The 6915-nt window shown below is 33.5% G+C and overlaps 1 pseudogene; it reads left to right on the top strand.

The window, feature by feature from the left end:
- Positions 1-466: 466 nt before the first annotated feature.
- On the top strand, positions 467-5837 carry LOC114411124 (annotated as a pseudogene).
- Positions 5838-6915: the final 1078 nt, after the last annotated feature.

The raw sequence follows: 6915 nt of genomic DNA, 5'->3' as shown, positions 1-6915 counted from the left end.
GAAACAAAAGTAGAAAAGAAATACAAAATTTGAAATACAAGAATGGAATAGAGGTTGGCACTGGTTGGGTGGAAAGATGTGTAGGTGGTTTGCAAGATCCTACATATGTAAGAACCAAAGGTAGTGGTTGTAAAAAATCACGTGTTTCAAAGTTGAGAATAAAGAGGATAGTCAAGTGCAGTGCCTGCAAGCTACCTGGGCACAATAAGTTGGCTTGCACAACAGTGAATAAGCCAGATGCAATAGATGACAATGTTTTAGCAAGTTGTTCTTTTGATGGAGAGGACAATGCTTCTCCAATGGCAGGGGATTTCAATGTTGATGTTATAGGTGTGTATGTTTAATAGTGTATGGCATTTTTTTTCCTATGTAGTGTATCAGTAATTCAATTAATAATTTTTTTTTATTTGTGTTGGTGTAGGGTAATGTAATGGTTGAATGTCACTTATGTAGTTGGATTGCAAACATGGATAGAAGGGTATGACCCTTTTCATAGTTGTTGTATTGAACCTGTTCATTGGAAAATGCCTTCAAATTTCAATGTGGGCTATGATGTTTTTTCTATTTTTTTTATTCAGTCAATGTTATATTTTCAGGCTATGGTAGTGACAATGTTTCTTGCTAGTAGTATGTTTCAGTGGTAAGTTTCAATTAACTGTGTGTATGGGATAACTAGATTTTTGTGTGCTTCTTTCGGTAAGAATTGTGTGTAACCTCGTATTATGGGGAAGAAGCTTTAAAACTGCAAATTAGTACTATTTGATTTACTAATACTTGAATGTACTTGTAATAGTGGAACTATGTTGGTCTGTTTGATTACTATAACATTTGATACACTTATTGCTAGGTATAAAATTCATGTATGATCTTTGTGTACTATGATAAGCAAAGCTTTTTCTTTATATGCCCAAATGGTTATGGGTAGGTCATTGTTCATATCTAGTGGGCACCTTTTCTTTAAATGCTGTAAGGGTCGTGCTTTTTGTCATCTACTACTCAGAGTCGTTTATATAGCTAGGTGAGTTAGGCAATTGCCTTAGGCCTACTGAAGTAATAGTAAAATAATTATACTTCAAATTTTCTTTACAATCTAATTATTATTTTCTCTTTTTTCATTTTTTTAAGACCTGAAAGTAAATTGTAAAAATAGATAAATGATACACAATTATTTCATTAGATAATATCAACATGTATTTTGTACACTACTAGAAATCGGGTTTTCAACATCGGTCAAAAATGGGATTCAACAATGGTGGTTAACCGTTTTTGTATGTAACGTTGTTGAAACTACAAATTTTCAACAACGGTCCAAAATTAACCGTTGTAGAATTACATTCATTTCTACATCCGTGCCTACGCTAGCGTCGATGTAGTAACTTGTACTTTCAACATCGTTTCTCGCCAGCACCAATGTAGTAACCTGTGCTTTCAACATCATTTCTCGCCAGCACCGATGTAGTAACCTGCACTTTCAACATCGTTTCTAGCCAACACCGATGTAGTAACCGGCGCTTTCAACATCGTTTCTCGCCAACACCGATGTAGTAACCCGCGCTTTCAACATTGTTTCTCGCCTTAGCACCGATGTAAAAAAATTAGCAACCTGCATAGTAATTAATCAATATGCTTGATGTAAAAACTGAGAATGAGTGGTAAAAATTATTTATATTTTTAATAATCAATAAATATAATAAAATAATAATTAATTAATTAAAACCTAACAATGAGTAATAAAAATTATCTATATTACTAACAATGAATAAATATACTTATATAATATTAAATTAAGTAAAAGCTAACAATGAGTAATAAAAATTATGTATATACAATGAGTAATTGATGTTAAAAGAGGGTAATTAATTTACCATTCATAATGTAGTCTTTCTACGACTACATGTAGAAAGTACTGCTTTGAGTAATAACACATCTAGCCTTCAAGTTCCACTACACCGAGTAGTGAAGGGAAACTGATAATAGAACATATTACATACTATGATACTCATGCTAATAAAAATTAATTTCTCCTTAAATAATTCAAAATTTATTCACAACAATTTATGGGATCAATATTAGTAGCAATATTAGCCTGAGTTGTAACTAGGGGTAATAAATATGATTGCAGCAAAATATGCATAAAAAGAATTACAATGATTGATGAGCAGCAATTCTAGTATTGTACCTCTTGCTTCAGAGTAATGTGGACTTCATTTGTAGGGGTACAGTTTTTCCTAGCTTTATCACATTCCGTGAGGTATCCCATTTCCTGGAACCAAATCAAACCCATACTTAGGCGTAAAAGTTAATGAATTTTCTTGTGCGTGGGGACTACAGAGAATAAAATCAAAATAGTCATCAATGTTCCAACAGTATGGATTCTGATTAATGAAATCAAACTACACTGTTGGAAATCTGGATATCCAACAGCTTCATTCGATTTGAGGCCTGAATGTGATTTGAGTATTAGAAAGAAAAAAAAGGATTGATGTAGATTGATGTTTAATAAGTCCTCGATTCTAAATGCATGTGTGTTCTCGGTGCTGCAATATGTGAGATAGAGATTAATGCAAAAAGAAATGGATCATGATAGAAATAGTTGAAAATATATAACATAAAAATACATAAAAAGAATAAGATAATTATAAAGATATCAACACTCAACATGTAGAGGTTAGCAATGTAATGACTTCCATAAGTCAATTTTCTTAACCAGAAGATTGGCACCACATCTGCTGTCAATGTACCATTCCATACAATGATGCAGCATGCAGAGTCATCTAATCTAAGTGGATCAGGTAGTTTCTTTTATTTAAGGGGCGAGGATCGTTCATCCTAAGTGACAAAAATGCAATGTATACGTGTAGTCTAGTCCCTTGATATATTAGTAATGGGAAGCATTGAAAATACAAGATGGAAATTTTCAAGAATGAATTATATACACCATCGGAATGAATATTTTTCATGCATGTCAATGTTACAAAATTTCTTATTGGAAAATATCAATGGTGCAAAATTTCTTATCAATCCATAACAGTTTTGTCTCCAGTATCCTAAAATTAGTTACATTATATACTACACCTTTTTTAACACTATTTGTGTGTGCCCGTGTGTCTAAAATCATTTAACGACATACTTATTTTTGTTTTTGAAATTTAATAATCAAGAATCAAGATCCTATCAATTAAATTATGTGCAACTAATAAAGCTAAGTATATATGATATAGCCGAAAAAATAAATAACTACAAATAATTGCACTAGTAACTTTGTCAAATGAAAAACTTATTTGTAAATTGCACGCCAACATATTGTCAAAAAAACATTTAAATGAAGTGTACCTCTGCTAACTTGCTGCTTGAGTATCCTTTTTCCAGATGTGAGATTCATATCTTCAGTGTCTACAAAGCTGACATGATGCATCTACAAAAAAGAGGGGAAAAGAAAAGACAAAGCACTCTAAAAAATTTCTTATGGTCAGAGTGTGAAAGATTAAAAAACAAAAAATTACTTTTTACTGCTCTAAAATATATTTTTTATTTTCTAGGATTAATTACTTTACCATGAAAACAACATTAATTATTTCTGCACTAATTATTTTCTAGGATTAATTACTTTACAATCAACATTCAACAATTTAAAATCATAGAAAAGTTAAACAAAAAAATAATAATATACAGAGAACATTAAATACCTGCCAAACATCAATCTACAACCTTTATTTCTGCACTAATTATTTATTCGACACACTCCCTTTTTATTAAGCATCCAACTTTTAATTCCTTGGATCGAATCACATTCCTTGGATATCCCTTGGATAGAAAAAGGATTTCTGCCAAACATCAATCTGGATATCCCATGTCCTTCAATTTCTAAGAATTAGAAAGAAAAAAAAAATAGAAGAAGTGATTTGAGTATACCAGCTTCATTCGATCTAAGGCCTGAATGTGATTATCTGGATTATCCTCCTTAATTCTTTTCTTATCAGAAAGACTGCCATTTAAAACACAGTAGAGATAAGAAAAAAAATAAGGCCTCTTGTATGGTTCCAAATCTGAATATTATAGATATACATGATTACAAATAAAATAACCAAAGAAGCCCTGTTTAAGCCTGACCCTGTTGGATAAGTTTCTCCGCAAACACTTACAGGAATAGTGCATAAAATTAAATTAAATCAGTGGCAGCCTAAAAAAAAAAGCAGAGAGTTTGATGAGATAGCTAGAAGTTGGGGTATTGTCTATTTAAAGAGCAAAAGCCTCCACTAGGAAGATGCATAAGTTTTTTGAGATTGCTAGAAGCAATAAAATGAAAATGAAAGATTGAAAGATGTGTCATCAACTTTAGGGATATCTTGATCCTCGTACTGAAACTTACTCAGCCTTGTTGTCTGCACTGCTTACTCCTCTATTTCAGTCTAATACTTTGGATCTCTCGCATTACCCATCTACCCTTCCCTTTCATATTCAATACGTCTCTCACCTCAGTTTGTATTTTCTTCATGTCCAGCAAAGTAACGATCAGTGAGTTTTAGCTAAGGCGATGATATCCAAAGAGATGTTTATGGATTTGGCTTTTCTAATGTGACGAGTGTATTTTAGAGTATAATAAAGTGCACTGTTGATTGGAAGGTCAACTCTTTAGATTGTGATAAATTAAGTACACATAACACATGTATAACAAAACATGAAATTGTTAAAATATACCAACAGATTTTCCCATTAGTAGTTATAACTTGGCACTAATCCACTGAAGGACACCTCTTATTTTGAATGCGTAAAAATCAGAAAGCATCCAATAAGACAACACAGAAATGATCACATACTGCATAATTTTGAAGGGTATTAAATTTTTTTGTAAGTTCTATAGAAAGGAGTGATATTATATTCTTTCCAGGAATTTGAGGAGAAGACGTTACTCTACTTGACCCTGGCCTTCTTTGGCTTTTTGACTCTGGCTCTCTGTGTTCACTGATAAAGGTCTTCTAGAGCATAACTAGGAAGCCATAGTCACAGGCTTAGTACTCCTCCGATACCCACCGTTGGGCACAGACCTCGAGGTGCAACAGAGATAGTGAAGTCTGACAAAATGCAAGTCTAGGAAGTCCGACGACGAGTCTCAGGAGGACGAAGAGTAAGAAGAAGACGACGACGAAGAAAACGTGCCCTTTCCCTCCAGCGCTCTCGTTGTCACCGTTGTCGTCCCCGATTCCTCCATCTCCAACAGCGGCAGCGACGCTCCAATTTCAAAGCCCACCACCACCATCGTCCTCACCGACTCATCCGATCCGAAGCGGCGTAGCTTGGAGCTAATCGAGGAGAAAAATCCGCCGCCGTCGTTGGATGACTCACGATGACTATTTCAGCAGTTGTGGACTGACGAGGACGAGATCGAGCTCTTGCAAGGGTTCCTCTACTACACATCGCAGCAAGGATCATCGCACCACAGCGACACTGCTTTGTTCTACGACCAAATCAAGTCGAAGCTCCAACTCGATTTCAACAAGAATCAGCTCGTGGAGAAGATCCGAAGGCTGAAGAAGAAGTACCGGAACGTCCTTAACAACATTTTCTCTGGCAAGGAATTCTCCTTCAAGAGCGCTCACGATCAAGCCACCTTCGAAATCTCGCGCAAGATCTGGAGCAACGTGACTCCAGTCGGCGACAATTCATTGGACGACGACGAAATCAACCCTAATCGTAGCCCCAACCCTAACCTTAATTTTAGCCCTGTAATTCTTAAGAATGAAATGATTTTCAGGAATTCCACGGAGAAGAAAACACCGAAACGCTCTCGACCTCGATCGGCAATGAAAATCGAGCCAAATGAATTGAGTGCAAAATGAGTGAGGTAATGCGGGCTAGGGTAGAGTGCGAGTATGCGAGGGAAAAAGATGAAAATTTAGGCGAGATTCAAAGACGGTGTTTATAAAACCCGTCATTGGATAATGCAGTTCAACAACGGTTCACTAAACCTGTTTTTGTAACGCGTAGATGACGTCGTTTATGCAAAAACGTTGTTAAAAAAATCTCTTATTTACTAAAATGCCATTGCCTCTAAAACAACATCGTTTTTGGAACCACTGATGTTGAATGCGCATTGTAGAATATTATTATTTTAGTAGTAGTAGTAGATAATTCTTTCCATTCTATTATTTCATCATTTTCCCTTATTTACTTTGTAACATTTTCTTTTTCAATTTTTATATTTATTTTTCAACTTAAAAAACTAAAACATTAATTTAAAAGTTTATCATTTATACTATATTAATGTCCTTAAAAAGTTTGCCTTAGGCCTGTCAATTTTGCCCACACGGCTCTGCTACTAGTACGTTACTCGTGCTATGCATGACCTTTCTATTTTTTCTAATTAAGCTACGTAAAAATCTCTTAAAATCATTTAATTATTTAAGAATCTAAAATTATTAAACTTTATAATAATGAAATATTTATTTTATAATATATATACTCTTTTTTTAATAATTTTAAAATTATGTTATTACTAATTTTTCAAAATCGATATTACCATTTTAAAGATAGTAAATGATTGCATTTGTAATTTTTTTAATTCTGTCTATATTGATTTTATTATAATTGGTTTGAATCACAAATATGCTAACCTACCATGACCTTCATATTCATAGTATTCAATAATACTGGTTTTTTCTTAGTTTTAACATATATAAAATAATAGGATAATGTGTTCACTATTCATGCAACAATCAATGAGATCGATGATACGTTTGATTGAAATTATGTTGCATGTGAGATATGCTAAAAGAAAGTCACAAAAGAGGAAAATCAATACACTTGTAGAATGACAGTCATCCAAGTACCCAACAACAAGGTTTAATATTTGTTTATAATGAATTATTTTTATAACATAATTAAATAAACATTACAATTTTTAAAATCTTTTTTAGG

The sequence above is a fragment of the Glycine soja genome, chromosome 5 (assembly GCF_004193775.1).
Source record: "Glycine soja cultivar W05 chromosome 5, ASM419377v2, whole genome shotgun sequence".
NCBI classification, from domain to species: domain Eukaryota; kingdom Viridiplantae; phylum Streptophyta; class Magnoliopsida; order Fabales; family Fabaceae; genus Glycine; species Glycine soja.
This window is presented reverse-complemented; position numbering and strand designations above follow the sequence as displayed.